This window comes from Cydia strobilella, chromosome 4 (genome assembly GCF_947568885.1).
Source record: "Cydia strobilella chromosome 4, ilCydStro3.1, whole genome shotgun sequence".
Lineage (NCBI taxonomy): Eukaryota > Metazoa > Arthropoda > Insecta > Lepidoptera > Tortricidae > Cydia > Cydia strobilella.
Genome location: NC_086044.1, coordinates 15378514 through 15400912, shown reverse-complemented (window position 1 = coordinate 15400912; position 22399 = coordinate 15378514). Strand labels below are relative to the sequence as shown.

At 36.3% G+C, this 22399-nt stretch overlaps 1 protein-coding gene across 1 annotated transcript in view; it reads left to right on the top strand.

Annotated features, from left to right (window-relative positions):
• LOC134741043 (uncharacterized) overlaps nt 1-22399 on the top strand; it is a 198108-nt gene that overhangs the window by 28088 nt on the left and 147621 nt on the right. Inside the window, exon 2 of the mRNA XM_063673787.1 lies at nt 11362-11393. The gene's annotated coding sequence lies outside the window, so the exon portion shown is untranslated. The remainder of the gene's footprint in view (nt 1-11361; nt 11394-22399) is intronic.

The following is a 22399-nucleotide window of genomic DNA, read 5'->3' as shown; positions in this document are numbered from 1 at the left end:
TAGAAAGCTGTTAGCTTACAGCGGCCTGAAAAAAGTCGAACAAGTGTTTAAATCTCGTCGCGCGTACAACTATTAACAATATCCCTGCGTTTTTATGCAGTATAAAACATTTATTGCAACAAATGCGATGATAAAAATATGAAGCTCAAAGTATGTTTAATTCCCGTAGTTTCAATTAGCCTCGGGGGTTTTAAATACCTTAAACGACGACAAAATATTTGGCACTATAAATTTATTGGAACAAATTAAATAAAAATATAGTAACAAAACTTATAAACTAAACGTAACTAAAATATACTACCTATCCTAAACCTTAACTAAAATAAAAATTCACCCCTCGGTAAGGTGCCGTAGATGCTGGCAGCATTACCCCGCTGAATTGCAATACTAATGCGCTGTGCGAGGAAGCTGCCAGCCCTACGATCCCCAGTCACATCCACCAGCCTCTTTGATAATGCTCCGAAAAATTTTAGGGCACCGGGACCCCACGGGCCGAGTGTTTCCACACCAAAAGGGGTAAAAAGATATTCTTGGCCGACACAGCTGTACTTGGCCCTTTTTCTCCGCTCAGCCGCATCCGCAGCCGCACCCGATAAGACGGAAGTGCCATGAAGATGGGACGGGGCTAGTGTATCCACGCAAGTAGCGTCCCACACTTTGGCACTTAGCTTTATAAATAAAACGTTGTTAAATAGTAAATATTTACTCTCCGTAATATTTGTCACCTTTTGTAAGTAAAATATGCTTATAAAATAAAAATGAATAAAAATAAAATTCATTTATTTCAAGCTGCAAGGCTCATAACCAGTTTTTACACATGTCAGAAAAGAAAATATAAAATTAAAATTGAAATTGACAAAATTGGTACCTATTAATAAAACAATAAAAATTCAAAGCATACACTAAGTCCCTATCCTATCCCAGTCTTAATGACATGCCTGTCACAGCAGTGCACGATGTACGGACAGTCCAGTCTGTCCGCGATTATTATTTAATAATTAATTAATTAAGTTATTAGCATCATTATAGGTAATGCCTGCATGTGATGTTAATCAACAAGTTTGCTGGGTAACTATCAATCGATATGCTTATTAATTCCAGATGTGTCTCTTTTTAATGGCGTCAAGTACTCCATAAAAAGATTAAGCTGACTGTACAGTCAGTACATAACGGGACGATAAAGATTGGTGGCGGCACCGTCCCTCGGCCATTTGCGGCGAACGATCGAAGGCATAGTTTTTTCATTGCACATCGGCATGTTACATCGCGAACACAATAATCGTAAAAAGTCCCCTTGTCAAGAAGTGCGCGAACTGTCCGCGCGGTGATAAAGGAAAATGCATTACTTCCCCTCGGAGGGCGAGTGAGAAGTTTTCCTCAAAGCAGCCCTTCAAAATGGCGGCGCAGGTCATTAATGCTCGGCCCAGGCGCTTCCTAAATTTAAGCCACTTCCAACTTAGTTACTACCTACCGGGCAACTGCAACAGTTCTATATACATTGATACATTTACACATATACCTAAGTAGATGCCTCCATTTAGTAATTCGATACGTTTTGCGTCAGCTTTTGTGAGGCAACCTGGATGTAATTACTTCACGAGAGCCTTTCTACCGAAATCCTAGTTTGTGTAGAGACACAAACAGTTTCATATGGCAAGACTGCGTTCACACGATAGGTTATACGATAGATGATATACATCTTAATAAAAATGTGCCAACTTTAACAATAACACTTTCATGCTTTCAGTCTTTTTCCGTATATCGTGCATATCACAAATAACATTTTTGTTTTTTTTTGTTCAATATAACGGCCAAATATGTATGTGCAATTAATAATCAGCCCATTGCACTTATTCCGTTCATAAATCCGATCGGATGGACAACGAGCGCAATTAAAATAGAGGGAAATTTGTCAACAATTAAAAAAACCCGCTTAATTTATACACTAATCGAAGTTAGAATTTGTTTAATTTATGAGCTAGTTTTTATATTAGGTATTAGAAGAATAGGTATTTTATTAGGTACTATATAGGTATCATACGTATCAAAAATACATTTTTTAATACAGTTGCTCAAAAAGTGCTACTTTACGCTTTACGTAGCTGTTTAGCGTGCGGAAAGTTGGTTTTCGCGAACTAGTACTTTTTATACTTTTCCAATTTTTTTAAATGTATACGTTCCAATTCATGACTACTTATTGATGAGTGTTAATATTAGTTACCTTTAAACGTCGTAATCAACATAAAAACCTACTGTTAATGAAGGATACGAAAAATATACATATTTCATATTTTATTACTTACCTCTTTATCATTATAACACGTTTATTTTTTAATATTTAATATTGAAAAACCGCTCTTAATAAGCTGTCTGAACGGAACGGAGTAGCTATGGAAGGTAGAGGTAGGAATAGCTGCCGAAACGCCTGTCAAAGAAGAGACGTTTTTTCTTACTGCAAGCATGTTTTAAGTTTCCAAAGATAGATATAACTCCGTAATAGATGGATACAGTCTAAGGAAAAAACGTGCCTCGAAAATCAAGAAAATTTGATTCTCGATCAGAGGGCGCTACTAGCTTTGGCCTACTGTCGTATAGATGGCGTTGACGGTTTCGTTTGTTATTTAACAATTTTTACGCATATCAGTGAAAGAACATGGGTCAAAATCTTAAAAATAATTAATGCAAATAAAAATAAAACATTTATCCATATTTAAATACATTTTATCGTATTTTTATAAATCTTCATTTTTAGTTTTAAAGTGTGTCGATAGATGGCAGTGAATTTACTGTGGTTACAAAATTTACTATGACAGTACCGCTCTTAGTATAAGTTACTCTATGAAGTTTCCAAAGGCAACATTCGATATTGTTTTTATTCTTTACTTGTTGTTTTTCTTATTTTTACGCAACTGTATTAAAAAACGTCGTACTATTTTAGATTATGCAAACATTTTAGGAATAGGAGCATGACTAATTCAAAACTTGTTTGAATATCAATCACCACCAGCCTATACTCATCTATACCTACGGCTAGCCATAGCTTTATTATCAGTGTCACTTATTCAAATCGTTCGGGCTTTGTTTACTTTATGCAAGGTTTACGGAGAAAGCAAAAACATACATAAATTGTGTGTGATCTGTCCCCGCTATTTCGGCAACTCTGAGGCTATATATCGCGAAGGGCGCACCACCGGCTGGACGTGGGTCCAATGTCGCAGTTGTTGATACCTTCCATATTCTTTTCCATTCTTTACGTTCAATGGTTCTTTGGGGTTCCATAATGGACTATAAAAGCATTATCTTGTGTTTAAATTGAAATACACTCAAGAGTGATGAAAACGGGTCACTTAGTTAGGAATATTCTATGTTCTAAATATTGTGATATATTATTTTTAATATACCTATAATACGTTTTGTAACTTCTTGAACTCTTCGCCATTCAGGCCAAAAATGTCATTCAAATTTAAATGCTATTGTAAATCGAAACACTTCAAGCTTTACACGGGTTTCAAGCGTGACTTCAAAGAATTGGCGCTAGAACACCTGCAAACGATTGCAATAAATAAGTTTAAAGAACTAAGTGCCCTAGACTTCTTCTAAAAGATTTAACGGCGAAATTCTCGACTTAGAATAAGGCGATTCCCGTGTATTGGGTTGTTACACCCATTCCTTACAAAGCTCAGGCGAGCGTTCGCCTCAAGGAACCCAGTATAAGCGTACTCACATATTAGGTATAGTTGTTAAGGATATAGGAATATAATTTAAAATGGTTCGTTGAAAGGCGATGGAACTATACAGCAAGATATCGGGGAGACCTCCGTCAGTTTGGGCAGAGGGCGCGGGACGTGACGAGTTTCTATGATGAAGACGATCAAGTCCCTGAGCGTCCCGTTCAGACGGTTTCTCATTGCTTCGAAAGCGTAGGCAAGTCGAAGGCACCTCTGATCATCGTAACTGTAACTTCTAAATAAAAAATCAGTAGCTACGTACGTCAGTAGTAGTATATCCCAACAAACAATTTAGTCGTATAATCAAGTAGCTATACGACTCGAAGTATTATAAAGGTAGTATAACAGTCGTCATTTTGACTACACGTCGAGTAATGGTGCATTATGCAACTAAATAGTCGGATAAACTTATTGTCGTGTAGCAAGGTCGAATAAACGTTTATTCTACCATTTTTTGCAACTAAATAGTCGGAGAAACTTATTATCGTATAAGGAATAAACGTTTATTCTACCATTTTATGCGACTAAATAGTCGGTAAACTTATTGTCGTATAGCAAGGTCGAATAAACGTTTATTCTACCATTTTATGCGACTAAATAGTCGGTCAACTTATTGTCGTATATCAAGGTCGAATAAACGTTTATTCTACCATTTTATGCGACTAAATTGTCGGTAAACTTATTGTCGTATAGCAAGGTCGAATAAACGTTTATTCTACCATTTTATGCGACTAAATAGTCGGTAAACTTATTGTCGTATAGCAAGGTCGAATAAACGTTTATTCTACCATTTTATGCGACTAAATAGTCGGTAAACTTATTGTCGTATAGCAAGGTCGAATAAAGGTTTATTCTACGTATACGTATACGTAGTCAGAGAAAACGCTTTTACTGGTTCGCTATGATCGTTAGACTAGTCTGCATTATAAGCAATTTTAATAGCAAAGGACTCCGACTGTTTGGCGAGTGGAGAATACAATATGTAAGTTGCTTAGAGGTCCTAACAAGGTTAGCAAATACTACATTCAGCCTGACTGGAATTTATTGAATGCTATTAAAGTGGGCCGGTACGACATAATATATGTCTTTGAATATATTGCCTAAGTTTTTTATGTGACACCATCGTGAAAATATACTCGTATCGAATCGTGTACCTATTTGTACGCCAGTCTTAAGGTCTCTGGCAAGCTCGGTTCTCCATACAAACGTAGTTCCGGCCTTATTTTCAAACGACTGCTCTGAAACTTTGTACTCACAATAAGATAAAGTAAATCTATGTCTGTAATTAGTTTATGTAGCTTCAGAACTTGTTTTCGCTCTATTTCGTTTGTTTTATAAACTGGAGCTATATAAACTAATTTCAGACCTAGATATACCTCATGTCATTGTATGTGCAAAGTTTCCATCCAACACGTAGTTTTAAAATGAGAGCGGAACTGCGTTTGTATGAGAAGATGCAATTCGGCCGAGCTTGCCGGGGACTCTTAAGGTAAATAAAATAAGATTCTAAAGATATCTGTGATAAATTGTATTTTTTTATACGCTTTATCTAATGCAAAGAAACTATCCATCTACATTTGTGGATACAGACAGATAAAACCACAGTAAACAATGTATAAAAACCGGCCAAGTGCGTGTAGGACTCGCGCACGAAGAGTTCCGTACCATTACGCAAAAAATGGCAAAAAAAAACACGTTTGTTGTATTTGTTGTTATAGCGGCAACAGAAATACATCATCTGTGAAAATTTCAACTGTCTATTAGCTATCACGGTTTATGAGATACAGCCTGGTGACAGACGAACAGAGAGACAGCGGAGTCTTAGTACTTAATACGGTCCCGTTTTTACCCTTTGGGTGCGAAACCCTAAAAATGGTGTATAAGTACATGAATTTACGTATAAGTACTGATTATTGATTGTATTTAAATCAAAATAATTACACGTTACGGGTCAAAAAGTATAAGTTAGTTTAACTCGACCACAACAATATATATAGGTATTCAGATCAGTCAAATAAACAATTGAGGGTACAGTTTTCCATCAGAATGTTACAAATTTGTCTCAGTAAGTGCGGCAATACCGTTTCCTTTACAATGCGTAGGCAATAATGGCACCTTTTCAAAACTTTTATTAGGAGTTTTTCATCTCACATGAATAACAGGAAGCTCTCTTTGATTGAGATGTCCCATTTCGTTACAGCGTTTACCTTTATTTTTTGTATTTTTTTATTAATCAATATTTCTAGTTGCTTACACTTTTGTCACTACCGTTTGTGTTTTATCATTTTGCCAAACAATTTTTTTAATATTCAATGAAATTATTACGAATAAAATTTTTCGCCAAATCGAGGGATGAGCGGTCAAACCTGATAAGTCGAGCTAATGGGTTCTTGAAATTAGTACTAGATATATGTGACGTGTGTGGAGTACTTATTTAAATGAAAATATATTTTGACGGTTGTTTTAAAATATAAAACTGCATAATAATATTTGCTATGTAACAAATAAAAATTATATTCCTATGAGTAATAAAATTCTTTAAACCAAAGTATAATGCACTACTTATATTAGCTGCCTCATAACCTACATCTTCACTGCAATATTAACTAAGGCAATATCCAACAATTTGATCAGTAAAATCGTTGCTCAACCATGCGCCGGCTCAGCCGAGAGAGCCAAATAAATGGGTTAATTTGCGCGCATCGATAAAGCTGTCACAAGCACCAACAATTTCCTGCATAGTAAGTCAAGGGAAAAAATAATTAAATAGCGTTCACATATCCTTTTATTTTATTAATATTTTCCGGGCTCTTAACAGCATTTTGGTTTATATATCATTTGTCACAACTTGTGACAAATGATATAAACCAAAATGCTGCAAAATCACAAGCAAACAAATCCACTTGTCTCTCCCATGACAAATGTAGGTATATTTGATTTAGGACAAACTGTTTGCTAATAATGAACTCTATGACTAACCCTAATCTACAATCTAATTTATTTAATCATGAGGCCAGTTGGAATTTTGAAAATTCCTCCTTTATTTGCCGGTTTATGATTTTTAAGAGGGACCTCTTGCTGTTGAGTCAGCTGGGCCTTGGTGTTCCGGGGCGAAGAGTTTTATGAGGGATCTGGGTAGGCGCTTGCGGGATAGGGGTTGTGATCCTAGGTCTGGTGCGTACCTGGTCCAACGTATATCATTGAATCATTGGCGGTTCAACGTGGGAACGCCGCTGGTATTATGGGGACGTTTGTGCCGGGTACTTACCGGATTAGGGTATAGGCTTCCTCTTTTTTATTATTATTATTGTACTCAATTTTTTTTAAATTAATATTGACGATGCGTGTTGCAGATAACTTACGTGTAAACAAATATCTGTTTTGACGAAACCTGAGGTGGATGAGCTTTCTGTAATGTGACGAAGCCTGGGCTGTGGATCTGATGGGTATGCCTTTTTTTGTTATTAAAATTTGTTCGTTTATTATGAAGTGTCAAATATTTGACTTTAGGCACGAGTACTCGCATTTATTTGATTTCTAATTAAATCCGTGTCCTATTTTATTTTTTTATTTATGATATTATAACGAAAGACTAGATAAATACTACTTATGAAAAGATACAGTAGATACTCATTTCCTAGTGATGACAAAATAATTTTTGGTTAATAGTCTTGAAGTTCTCATCCGAGTAGTTAAAATTCTCATGAGCACTGCCATAATTACGTTAATTGTCACAACAAAAACAAAAAATCTCTGCGCCCTATTTGCGGACATGCCAACTCTGCCTCTCAAGGTGAAATTACAGAATATTTTCTTAATTGGATGTCGGTCGTGTTAATAAATCCCGTTATATTAAAGCGGCCACGTGCTGCAACTGCTGCAGCGCGCAGCTATCCAGTAGCCCCCATTTTATATTCCACTGGCCTCATGCCATCAAGTAATGAAACAATCGCTACTAAGACAGTCGGGGGAGTTATTGCTCAGCTTATTAAAGTTTTGGCATGCTACTTGGCATGTTTGAAATTATTCGAATCGATTCGATTTAAAATGTTGATAGTTAGAATTATTGTAAGTCATTTAATTTTACTTTACAATAGGCAAACAGCACTAAAAGTTATTCGACTTGATTACATCAGCTTAACTAGCCTAGTAAACTTGAAATACTTTTCAGAATATAAATAGTAGGTACATTGTGCAACGAGGGGATAAGCGAGAATTTGTAAACGAGGTCTATAATTCTGGACTGCAGCTGCAGGCTGGAGGGAATTAAAGATTCGAGTTTGCAATATTCTTACCACAATGTTTTTCATCACACTTGCGAAGAAAAAACTAAATTTTAAACGAAATAATTATTAAATATATTGTCATTTCTTGACAGGTTAAAGGTTCGATGGCACAGACCTTCGGCATTCAGCCTCGATTGAAAATTGTGTAAAAATATTTTAAACGGCTATTAAATTAATCAAATTAAATATTTTTAAACATAAACTAAAATATTAAATTTTAAATGTCAGTACTTTAAAAGTAAAACTCCCTAATACTTACCTTAACTTTAAACAAAGTATTTTACTTACTATCTACTTGGTTCGTATGAATTAGTGACATAATTAAAAAAGAGAGCTATAACTCCCTAGCTAACAGCTTTTTTTTTTCATTTCACAATCCATACCTCCCGCGGGAACAATATAGGCCTTTACCCTACAGTACACCTGCATGAATAAGATCTTTTTCGAGCAAATGTGATAAAGACTCTTCTTTTACTCTCGACTAAAGACCGAGTAAATTAAAGGTTTAACTTACATTTACTTAAAAAGCGGTTTGTGTAAGTAAACTATGAACCATTAAACGAGAATTTCTCGTGCGGCGCGCTCGTCGAGCTAGTTGCGTCCGTTTACACGGGCGCGTTTAACGCGGCGTATTCTGCGTTCTCAAAGGAAATTTTCCGCTTATCATCCTTGACACAGTTGTAAACTCCAGGCGCCGGGATCCCACCGCACCGCACACAGGCTATCAAATATAAATACAGGGTGGCGTAAACGCTAAAAATGTCTTACAAATAAACCTCGATGTTATAAGCGGCTCATCGCGTATTTAGGTTAGTCTCAGAAAATAGTTTTTTTTTTCAAAGTAGGGTTAGGTAAGTCTAGGTAGTTGTATGACAGTTAAAGCATTGATTTAGAGTACCTAGCAAGTTTCTCTGGTTTAGATCGAGAACGTGTTTATAATAATAATATATTGTTCTGAGTTCTGATACTTTTGAGTCATAAAAATAAATGAATAAACTTTGGAACTACAAAACATATACCTACCAAAACACTGATTTAAACTTTCTCGATTTTTACTCATTATTATTCACAACGACGGGACTTAATCGCGTAATAGTAGTTTATGTGACTGCTACATAATGAAAGGCATTAAAACTCGAGTGTGGGTTTATGAAACGAACGTAGTGAGTTTCATAAAAGAATCACACGAGTGTTTTAATGCCTAATTATGTACAGTTACATACACTGCTTTATCTACACACATATTATAAATTTTCTATGATATATTCACTAACCTCATATTACAGCCGACATTGGGGCATAGTTGCTTTCTGGCGGAATTCGCGGATATGAGGTGGCGTCTCCGAAATATCTTTATCGCACATTTTACACGAAACTTTTGCTAGAGTTACTTTAAAAACAACAAAACAAATTATTTTTTACTTACAAACTAATAAAAAGATAAACTGCACGTCAAATGGCGGCAAAGAAAACTTTTTTCACGCATGTCACGCATCACGCATCCGTAGTTTTTTTTTAAATTTAGAGACAAACTAGAGTGGGGGTCGATTGCCATATCGTTCGATACCAACTAACAAGCGAGATTTGTCAAATTTGTATGCAATTGACATTTGATTTCGAATAAAACGTCATCTCGACTGATATTAGAATAGAGGTCAAATCAAATTTCTTTGTTTTTCAGAGACGTTCGAAATTTGAATAAAATAATATTATCGAAATCGATGTTATTATTTAGCAATAATAACATTTTCACAGATAACAAATTTGCTGTAACAAAACAGTTTATCTTAATGTTGGCCATTATTTACGGATTTTGAAGAGGGTAGGGCATAGAGGGTTTATGATATGTGTGTAGATAAAATAAGTTTTAAATTTACCTCCGACGTTTCGAGGACGGCGTTGTCCCCGTGGTCTCGGAGAAGACTGGCTCAAGTTGACATCAACATCTTCTAGGCGCTCGAGTTTTTCGAACTACCCGCACTTGGTCTTTTTTATTAACTTTAACGTTTTGCGCACTAGGGATGTCACCGGGTCGACACACAACACTCACAATATTCGATTTTTCAACTTTCGATATTTGTTTTCGCTTACACTTAAGACCAAGTGCGGGTAGTTCGAAAAACTCGCGCGCCTGAAGATGTTCATGTCAACTTGAGCCAGTCTTCTCCGAGACCACGGGGACAACGCCGTTCTCGAAACGTCGGAGGTAAATTTAAAACTTATTTTACGTGATTAAGTCCCGTCGTTGTGAATATACCTACCAATTTTTATTCCATTAAACGGCAGTTTACTGGTTTTACTACTAAGTAAAAAAAGGAAAATAAAATGTACATTATGACATTTATGACGCAAGTAAACGAATTAGGTCATAGAGTGGACATGGAATTTCCGCGTCATGTCTCATTCATAATAATTTGGCATTTGGCTAGTCGGTGACTGATGACAGATATTGATGAGGTTTAGCTCGCCGCAGCCTCCCTTCCCGTCCAATATTTGTAAGGCTCATACGCACCACGCCGGGCTAATGGGCTGGGAGTTTTATTCATGTGACAGTCTCATAAAGACGAGCCGACGATAATATGATCGGAATTAATGGGCGTATTTGGTAACTTTCTTTCTTCTTTACTGATTTGAACTTACTGAATTCGCCTGCGTTTAATTATCGAGTCAATCAGTAACTAGTAACTAGTGCAGTTTCTGGACTCTTCCTGTATACAATGACGTAAAAAAATATCTTCTTTCTTAATAAGTACCTACAAGGATGAAATTGTCAACTTTAGTACATAACATTATTTTAACTCTCAAGTTATCCGTTTCGAAGGTCTCTCGATGTCAGCGAAAATTTTGACCCTCGGAGTTGCGAATACGAAATAATCTGGAAGAGGCCGGTAACAATGACACAATTAACGTCATCTAAAGCGGTATAACTCTTGAGCACCAGCCTTACAATGGATCTATGCAGGATATTGTTGAGAAGAGGAATTGGTTAAGAGGTTGGGAAAAAATTTGGTAGGTACACGCGTGTAAGTTGTCCAAGCGTGTTCTAATAGTCTTTATTTACTTAAAGGCATGATAATATGCGATATAGAGGCTTCTTCTATTCACCCTTGAGACCAAATGACTATCAATGACAAATATCATAGTACTATTTACATACAATCATAGTAGGTACCTATCCAATTCGTTGTTTGTACGTCCCTATCCTATAATGCTCGAATCGGTTCCTAGTTTAAAATTTAAGACATTTGTTAAATTTGTACCTACAGTAGAAATAGGTACCTATTTACTTATTTTTAATATAAACATTGTATGTTGACCTACATTAACAAAATATTTTTTTGTTTCAGGTTTTTAACTCTACTCGATAAATCCGACTAAGGTGAGAACCATCGATATTCTTATTCTCCCACATCCACGGACAGTCCGATAAATAAAGAGTGACTTAAAGTGACCATGTTTAAAAATAGGCATTTACTTAAATGGTATTCACTCAACATACATTGTTAAAATAGTCTCAGAATTGTCCTCGATACAGCGTTACATAATTAAAAAAAATAATGAAAATTACTCTAGCAAACTGGCAGCCGCTTTAAGCAAATACCTACCTAAGACATTTTGCAAAGCTATTTGCATACGAATATGTTATGGCTCCTCTACACGATGGGCCATCGTACTGTCCCACTAAGATAGGCCAGCGTATAGAGAGGGTAGTGGTGTCGGATGGCTTATAGCGCGGCGGGATGGCGATGGGGTAGTGGGCCAGCAGCGATGTCAGTACGCATCTACACGTGGCCCATGCCAGTGCGTGCTCGGTGCTTGAACGCGGTTGAGTGTGGACGTTCGTGCTGTGTATTAATTTACGATTTTTTTGATTAAAAATGACGAGTACGTGGTCTCATCATGAAGTTTATTAGAGGAATAGGAAAATTACACATGCATTACGCAGACATTACATACAGTACATTTACAATTGAAATGAACATATTGGCCTTGAATTAAACTAATAAATGTGTTATATATTAAAGACAAAATGGACCCGCTCGCCTTAAGACAAACCATTCAAAACTTGCCATGCACATCAAAATTACTTCTAAAGACAGCCTTCATCTGTTGGGATCGCCTATCTTCGACGAGGCCATTTTACCTTTCCTAAATAAGTCAATTTCAAAATTCACAAATCATTCGGCCCGCTTAGTCCAAATTAATAGTCACTGTGCTCTATTCTTTTTATTAATTTTAAAATTCTGTTTGCTCGTGCCAAAATTTACGTATCTATTGCGCTACTGTCCTATTTGGAAATTCCCGAATTTGATTAGCACCATAGACTCCATCCTAAAGTCCTAAATTGAAGCAATTGATGTTAGTACTCAGTAGGTAGGTACTCATATTCTAACCAAACTTTGTTGTCTTTTTATATTATGCACATATTTATCAGATCATCCAATAAATAAGTAGATCATAAAATGTGAGTGATTGCCGATAAAACGGTGATCACTTACGCGTGTCACGGCACAGTCCTGCCACTATTGTCGCGAGCAAGTACCTCTACCATCAGTTGCCAGAGTAAATTTCACTTACTTTAAGTGAATAAACGCGCCGTACGTCACATATTTACGTCGGTTTACGTATTATGTGCCCAACTTCACTCCACTGCAAACAATGCTGTCCCTTTCTAAGTATACTAAAAAACAGAGCAAGAATTATATCGGAGTATTGTACAGCGCCTCTAGGTGTCACCTAAAGAACTAAATAGCAAACGTATGAGTAAACAGTAAATTACCTATCGAAATCCTTAGCAAACTACCAGTTATGACATTGACATATTTACTCACGTCTACGCGGTCAACGTAATTTACTTTCTTGTATATATGTATGTGTTTATTGTTAATTTAATATTAATAATATTATTTAAGCTATCATATAATGTTTATAATTCTCTGAATTCAAAATTCTGGGCTAAATCATCAGTGGCGTGCCTAGAGTTTTGGAGTAAGGCAAGCCGAAATATTATGTTTTCGTAATAACTGTCCAATCTTCACTTTGTACTCGAATGAATTTCCTAGCGTATCGAGGCGAGCTAATCATAGCCCACAGGGCATACTCATACTACTACTAGATATAATTTTACAAACATATCAGGGCCTACAGCGAACACCGAAGTTTGCAAGTTGCAGGGATTTTTCTCTGTCACACTAATTATTTACGCCTTAATTGAAGTAAAACAACAATCCCTTGTGTTTTGTAAACGGCCGTACAGAATTTTCTCTTATGCGACTGACTTATCTGAGAATACAAAAGTCGTGTGTTGATTTTGGCGCGGAAATGATATCCCGTTTTTCTACAAAGTTTAACGATTTTACCTTGCCTTCGTTGAGTAATACGTGGACACATCCCTTCCCTTCACAAGAAACGACTTCATCCATAGTTAATAGGCCACTTTCATAAGTTTTACAAACAAATTAGAGGACAAATTGTAAGTACAAACGCGTAACTGAACAAGGCCACATCGACTAAATAATAATATACTTGAAGTTGGTTATTAAACACGCGCTCGTACGAACTATGCAGCTAACTTCATACGAAATAAAATTGCTATAGTTTGTCAAACATGAATCTAGATTCATGCTCATTTCAAACACACAGAGAATCATATTATCTTTGTCTTTCACTGGTACTAGCACCCAAAAGAAAAGGATGAGTATAGTTTTTTTGTTTTTATTTACTGCCAATTTGGTTTAACCAACTATAGTCGGTAAATAAGGCCCCATACGCACGAGAGTTTTTTCAACGCGCGTTAAAAAAGCGTTTAAATGACAAATGGATAACCATGTATGTATACACACGAAGGCGGTTTTTAAGCGCGGCGCTTTTTAGGGTTCCGTAGCCAAATGGCAAAAAACGGAAACGTCTGTCTGTCTGTCTGTCCGTCCGTATGTCACAGCCACTTTTTTCCGAAACTATAAAAACTATAATGTTAAAACTTGGTAAGTAGATGTATATTGTGAACTGCATTAAGATTTTAGAGGTTACTTAGAACTGAAACTCAATTTTTTTTTTCATCAAACCCATACGTGTGGGGTATCTATGGATAGGTCTTTAAAAAATAATATTGAGGTTTCTAATATTATATCTTTCTAGACTGAATAGTTTGCGCGAGAGACACTTTCAAAGTGGTAAAATGTGTCCCCCCCCCCCGCTGTGTCACTCACACTTGGCCGGTTTTTATCGAGCACTGTTCGATTTTCGGCGTTGAGCGTTGGCCGTAAATTGAATTGAGCATACGGAACTCCGTGTATCTGTTCTCACAAGCGTTATAAAAGCGCCGGCGCTGCTGTCAGATGGCTTTCGGTGTCAATCTTTGGTGTCAATCGTCATGGCTCTGCCGAGTCGCGTTTGAATACATAACGCATATCGTACCATTCGTAACAAATAACTATGTGGGAGCTCGATCCCGAATTATTAATTCAAGAAGTCGAGTCCCGACCATTTTTACCGGAATACGCAAATAAACTACTTAAAAAATTAAGCGTGTTTTTATTACTACACTTCCACAAGGCAGGGACTGCAGGGAGTACGACTCACAAGTGATTTTTAAGCGTTCATATGAACACAAATATCAGAAACGGTAAAAAAGCTCCAACGTCGGGTTTTAACGCGACGCTTTTTAAGCTCTCGTGCGAATGGAGCCTAATCTAATATGTGTTCAAAACGCGAGTTTTAAATGTTATACATATATACACACACACATATATATATATGCCTAAGCACCTCTTGCTAAACCATAGTGTTGTTTTGATTTTGATTACACATGATTTTCTGTATCAGAAACTGTATGTGTGAACTGGGTCTAATGACAAGCAGATTAGATCCACGCAAAAGCAAACAAAAATGGTATTACTATGATAATCTAAATTATCAAATCTCATATAGTCTTATTTATATACTTATATATGAAGTTAGTATGAGATGTAGTTATTACTGTTAGTTGTACATACTTACCAAATATGCTACAAACCTATTAAACAAAAAATACCACTTCATTTTATTATTATTTATTACAACCTTGGAAATATTGTTGCGTTCCAGAAGGTACATCATTTTTCTAGCGTGTTCACAAAGTTAAATATCTAGCATAATCTACCTCTATGACTATATAACATTTTTAGAATTTCCAGAGTTGCCTGTGGCCTATTTTATTTACAAATTGCATTGATATGTAGTTCGAAGCGGTTAAAGTACATAAAGATTACTCAGGTTTAGGTGATTTATCAACTATACATCTAACTTTCACTACCAACATATTTTTAGTTCTTATTTAGTTTTTAAAAAGCACTGTATAACACTATATTCTTCAGATATCTTCCTGTTTTTATAATTTTTGAATGTGTAATGATGTTTACTGGCCAAGTCACATCCAGAATACTGCACATTCGGCCACATCAGATGATGTGGCTGTGATCATACAGTTCCATAGCTGTTACTTAAGTTTCCAAGTTTCATCAGCTACTATCATTGTTGTTATACTCCTGAAAAAGAATAAGTTTATAGGTTATTTAGGTGTTACCTACGTTAAGCATATATACACATTCATACTTTATACATTAGTCACTAATCATATGGTATATTTACCTTGCATTTTGAAAAGGTATCGAGACATCATAAAGACATCGATGGACAGACATGGCAGGTTGTCTGATAGGATTAGGCCTAACAATAACACTCCATCATTATATTTGTGGGGTTGTTTTCTTGGAGGAACAAAAGTTTTACTATAAGGCGTTTAATTCGACCGAACTTTACACAGTGTAGTTATTTATTTTAATATTATTTTCTAAACGGGCACTTGCCTCTTGTTTGACTGTTTGACACTCTTAGCGTACGTTCAAATACTTCTGTTTTTTCGTGTGTTTTAGGTAAGTCGTGATAAAACTACAATGATTAACTAAGCATTTAAATGATAATTTAATAACGGAAATGCATTTGTAACATGATAAAACGGCAATAAACATCAAAATAAAAATATTTCGTTCAAATATTGTTGTTTCCAAGTTGACAGCAAATGTCACATCGAAAACGCACGTATTTTTCGATGACATCTGTCACGTTTATTCGCGTAAACGGCGTAAAGTATTTACCTAGAATAATTCTGGCTCATTTTTCGTTATATAGTTAGAAAGAGAACGTTTTAGGTGTGAAGTTAGGCATGTATCGAAAACTCGCGTTAAAACGTTTGTGACTCATGGTGCCAGTTGATTTTTTTAGTTTTTTACGTGACCGGTAGAGGCACTGTACAATTACTCCATACATTTTCCTTAACTTTCTCACTTTCGACTGTCATTTACGGAACTCATGGTAGCCGTACTGGTGAGTGCGCTATCTCACTTTCGACGTGACTGGCCTCGTATATATTTTTTCCACAAGCAGTTGTTTATTTACAACTCGTTGGCAATTTAGCTCCGTTTCGCTTTTCCAGTGTGGTGAGCGCCATACTGGACAGAACTAGGTTAGAGTGAGATAATAGCTGACGTCGCGCTTGTTCCCGTCCATTGTTGTTTGCATCCTCCGCCGCCTGTTGTTTCTAGCTAGGTTATCACATTCTAAAAGCCTCGGTGTTAATATAGGTAGAGCGTTTAACCTTTTATCCCGGTTAGTGCTGAATAAATAGCTTACAATGCAACGTCGGATGAAGCAAAGAGCCTCGTTTGTTTAACAATGTAGACCAAATTTATCAGATTCTCGAGGCAACAGGCTTTTAAGTGCGACCTTGATGTATAAAGCTAAAAGCTTTTATTTAACATAGATATGTTCATCCACGTAGTTTGTAATTACTCGTTCAAAAGTGTATTGTTGTTCAAAAAGCATATTTTTACCATGAAGTTAAGCGAGACCACCTCTGGAGCTAAATGAAAGTTTGTTGTCCGGGCGGTGTCGCGCGGCGCGGGGCCGAACCGCTGATTTAGGGGGAAACTTGGCTTGTTTTGCATTTTAGGGGAGCGCGGGGAGTCACCCCTGAGATTTGAATATTTCAAAAGGAACGCAACTTCGCTAGCCTCATCCCTTTATACGACTTTCGTACAATTGTGTCACATACTGTCTGCCATAATAAGATAGTAAAATCACCATAACACGATGGCAACGTTGTGCAATCTTAACATAACACCTACAAACGGCTTGGCATAAGGATGTTTTTTTTTTTAAATAAAATGCAAGTAATAAAAGCACCATGCGGCTTTGCAACTTCAGTTTAAAATAGTTATTTTACCTTCTTCAAAATACCCCATACATATTCGATACTAACTGACAGAAATCGTCCAATGTCCAGATTATTCTTACACAATAGCTAAAATTATTAATATATTAATACCTTTAAACTTAACTCATAGTCTACTATTTTTAAAACGAATATTAAACTAGGTACCAGACGAAGAAGTTGACTTGACAATAAATCGTTACGACGTTCATTACGATACAGGCTTTTCCCATACCAATACCTAGAAGCAGGGCGTGCACTTGAGCAAATAAACCCTTTGCAAGAGAATTCCGATAATTAAAATCAGTATTAACCGCCAACTCAGAAGGCAATATACTTGAACATTAGATAATAGAAGTGAAAAAAATTGAGCGGAAATTGTTCATTGTAGGGAATTTTCTATCTCGCTTTGTGGCTATTCATTTAGGTATTCCCTTTGTCGTGTGCGCTAGTAGCCATCACGTCGAATGGGCTTTGTCTCCTACTGAAACAGGTTAAGTAAATAACCAGATCGTGTTTCATAATGGACGAATGGAATTTCCACGTCCGAACGAATAGTTTGCATATATGATTCAGTTTTTAATTAACCTCGATCCATGCTTTTTCATGTTAGTGGGAGCTGTTTTCATGATACGCCTCATTATTATACCTATAAAAGCAGTTATTGCGTTTCACAGGTTTCACAGTTTCACAACGGTGGTGCTTTGCTTACGCTAAATGACTTGACGTCAGTCGGGTACATTATATTTGAAGAAATTATTTTTTCGGCCATCGTTTCAAAATGTGAAATGTTACCTCGAATTTTATTTCGGTGAATATCGCCAATATATTCCATCAATTCATAAGTAACCATTAGTTTTTATACTTACATTGGCAAATATTTCGAATAAATGTTAGTTTTGGGGGATATGCTTATTAATTTTGCTAGAATAACAATTGTGTTATTGCTGGCCAATTCGTTCTCGCACTATGTGGGGCGAGTAAACGCGGATACTGATCGATAACAAAAACATTGCTTGAGATACATATTACAAATAGACATGCTTTTAACGAACAATATTGAGTTTTCGATTCGTCCTTCGATCTTATATTTAGGTCATTGGAATCCTTTGAAGCTTCAAGTCAACTTAGATATTTGGTAGATAATTATATATATCTATTTATTCTCAATTGCGTCTAGTCAAAGAATTATATTTATGGGTGTGGGGTTGTGACTACAGTCATAAGTGACGTTTCAAATAAAAACGTCACTTGACACTGCATGACAGATCCGATCCATATCGTATCGAGATCAAGTTTTAGACGTTTAATAAAATTAAAATCAGGCCGATACGTTTGTGATTATATTTTCCTACAGACCTGTAATTTTTATGCTTACAATGTTGTTTACTACAAGTTGGAACGTGTGTAGGTACTAATTTGGTGAAGCTACGTGTGGTACGACGTTAATAAACAGTACGTTCCTAGCCTAGCGTAAGTATTGCTAATGAAAGTTGACCCTATTAAATTTAATTATGCAGTAACATGGCTTATTGGTCAGAATATGTAACACACACTAACTTAGCATTATAGTGATGCAATGATGATGTGTGTAGTAAAACTAGAGACGGAATTCACTTCGTTTCTGTCCTTGCGGTATCAAAATGCTTAAAAATATTCTAAATATTATAATAATAATAATAATAACTCCACGGCCGACTTCGGCCACGGCGACTGCTGTCAACTCCGTTGCTGTCGCTGGTGTGCTCGCAAGTGGCTGATGTAGCTGATCTCGTTACTAAAAGTTCGCGAATATTGCGGGCATGTGAGCACACCATCAACAAAGTTATAGGGTATTGCCGCGGGTGGTCTAAATATAAACTGAAATAGTGACATAGTATATAGTAGTGTGACTACGTAAAAAACTCAAATCAAAATATTTAATAAAAATAATTTGATTTGTTCCCTAGTTGTATGCTAAATATATTAATTTTTTTTCTGGTCATCAGATAATTCAGTTTTGTACACCAAACTAGTGCCGTGATTTACTGCATTTCAGCCCCCGCTGTATCGGTATCGGTTTCCGCGTCAATTGGTCGGTTTTTTGTGAACCGGCGATATCCGCAACGAGGTTTTTCTGCTTTGTTTTCTTTACGGCGTTACTGGTTGGCGCAGATTGCTGACATCGTGCACTATTCGCTGGTCGCTTTGTTATGTTTACTTAACTTGTTTTTCTGGTACGTTTGCGATGTTTTATGATTTGACAAAAAGTGTAAAGCAACGACATGACAGTTTGTGTGACGTATTTATTTCTTTTATTATTATTTCCGATAATATTCACTTTATCAAAAAATATTTGTCAAAGACTTGTTCGTTTTGAAAAACCTATCCAACGATACCACACACTGTACGGTTGAAGCGAAAAAAATACACCCCCACTTTACGTGTAGGGGAGGTACCCAAAAAAAATCTTGTTGTAAATTTTATTGTACGACTGTCGGATGTATTGATTTATTATTTCCATGTCAAATTGCAGCTTTCTAGCACTAACGATTACGGAGCAAAGTCTCGGACAGACAGACAGACGGACGGACATGGCGAAACTATAAGGGTTCCTAGCTGACTACCTCTCCTCATAATCATAGTCGCACTTGTACGGTTTTTTCATCTTTTTACTCCCTTGAGACAACCCTATCGGAGCATAATCCAGTTAGGGCGACTACACGCGCCGCGGCCGCCGGCGCGTCTGATCGAACGGTGCAGTAATTGGGATCCTCACCGACCACCTGCCGAGCCATGCTACTGACTGCTGCTAGCAAACATTAGATTAATAATATATGTAGGCCTAAGTACCTAAAACTTACAAAGATAAAAATTGGCTAGTGGCTGGACGTTTTCAAAAAGTGTTACCTTTTTTTAAAGATTGAACAAAGGGTATAGCCGTGTTTGTATGGGGCATCGTCCCCAGAAGCAAAATTGATTGCCGTTTTGCCAATGAGGGCTAACGCGTATGAATTCGCTGCTAGGGGCGCTAGTGTAGATGGTGGTCTTTTCCATAGTTCGAAATGTCAAATGTCACTTGTCACTTCAATGACTGACAGCTGTTCTTTAGTATTTTGGACCACCATCAACAGAGGCGCCAACTGGTGAGCAAAAAAACGATAGCCCTCATTTATTAGCTCAGATGTAAGATGCTATTTCAGAAAATAATAATAAAATAAAAAAATGGTTTTAATTTTTTTTATCTAAACTACTGAACCGAATTTTTTGTAACTTATACACATTATGTAAGTAATGTAGATATATTATTATAAAAAAATGGAGTTCCAAATATCCCATACAAACACGGCTATACCCTTTTAGGTTATTTTTATGTGTTAAAATAGGACAAGAAAAAACTTCCTTAGATTTTAGCAGTTTGGTGACGCTAAATGCGTTGCCATGTCTACTTTTATTGTATAATAAAAGCAATCGTTATAGCATATCTTCAAGAACCATCATTAGTAAATAGGTAGGTAGGTGGTATTTATCTACCTATATGTAAGTATATATGTCGTTCCCGAATCGCTTTCAAGCTTCAGGTGGATTAATTTGTTTTCCGAATTGTTTCCATTTAGACAAATAATAACGCGAGATAATTGTTCTTCTAATAGATAGCTACTAAAATAAATTGCAGATTAAGCTACAGAGAGTCGTCCGACAGTTTTCAATTTACCAAGTAGAAAATTGGGAGAGCAGCGTCGCGTAACAAAATAAAAGTTAGTCTGATCCAGTGACCGCTTTTGTATTGCTTTTTCGATCCTGAAACTAGTCAGAAAGAAAATGGTATAGGGATTCTAGTTTTCCATATAGATCAGTCTTATATATTATTGTTAAATAAAGGTCTATAGTTTGCTCAATACTTAACCAGTAAACCAGATGGAGTATAGTAGAAAAGAATAGTAGGGTTTTCATGTTAACAAACGAATAATAAATATAGGCTAAGTAATTATAATGACATTTGCATGCTGAAAATAAATGAAATGAGGCACACGTAGAATTAATCATTTAATTAGATGCACCTAGAGTCTGTGCGGAACTGCGGAAAGAGAAGAGTCGTGGAATATATGGAGCCCAAACATTCCACGGCTCTTCTCTTTCCGAACAGACTCCAGCTTTTATTTTGTTTCTGTGTTAAATTATAAATGTTAATTAATTTTAATGCCCCTAAGTGCTTGATTGTAAAGCCTGACCAGGAATATATGATCATTGTCAAGAGGGCGCTATTATTCTCATTTATATGGCAACAGTTCAGTACAGTCTGAAAAATGTGGATTGGCAACTCGTTTGACTTACATCTACTTTTATTCACCGTAATCAAAATCAGAACCCATTTATTTGGTCTACACTTTTTTATAGTCGGTACTTTTTTTGCCGTATATAATTCATGTATTTTCTTACGTACACACACATAGGTCAAAATCGTCTAATTGCATCTTCTTTTTTATTTTTGGTTTGCATAAAACCTCAGGAGGTACAACCTTCTCTCGTAATCCGCGTAATCGATGCCTCCGATTTACCTAGAAATTTATATAAATTTACATATATTTTTAATTGGGGCATTTTCTATGAAAGGGACCTTATTGTCGATGGCGCTTACGCCGCACAGCGTCGCGCGGCATTGTATTTATATCGGAGCATCGTTTATAATGGCGTAAGCGCCATCGACAATAAGGTCCCTTTTTATAGCAAATACCACAATTTAGTCGTAACATACCAGATGGTGTGACTACTAAACTATAATTGATATCTACGCGTATTCTACAAAATAAATATATATCTATTTCTAAATTAGTTTGATAAATACGAGTATCGTTTTGAATCAAAACCGGAATTGCCGTGGCTTAAGTTAACATTTCAAACAAATAATATTGAAGAGTATGACATGCCTATTATTTTATAAGTAATTATCTTCCTGTTGCTAGGAATGATAAGAATAATAAATTACACGAAGTTTAAATGAAGCTCCGTCGTTCAAGCAAGATAAATGCTACAATTAGAAAGGAGGCTCGCAGCATGAGTAGGCAGTTCGGGGACCTAATTTTACAATGCACTGCTCCCTTTGCCTGTTACTGTTTACAAACTGTTTTTATGTCTATTTATAAAGTTACGAAATA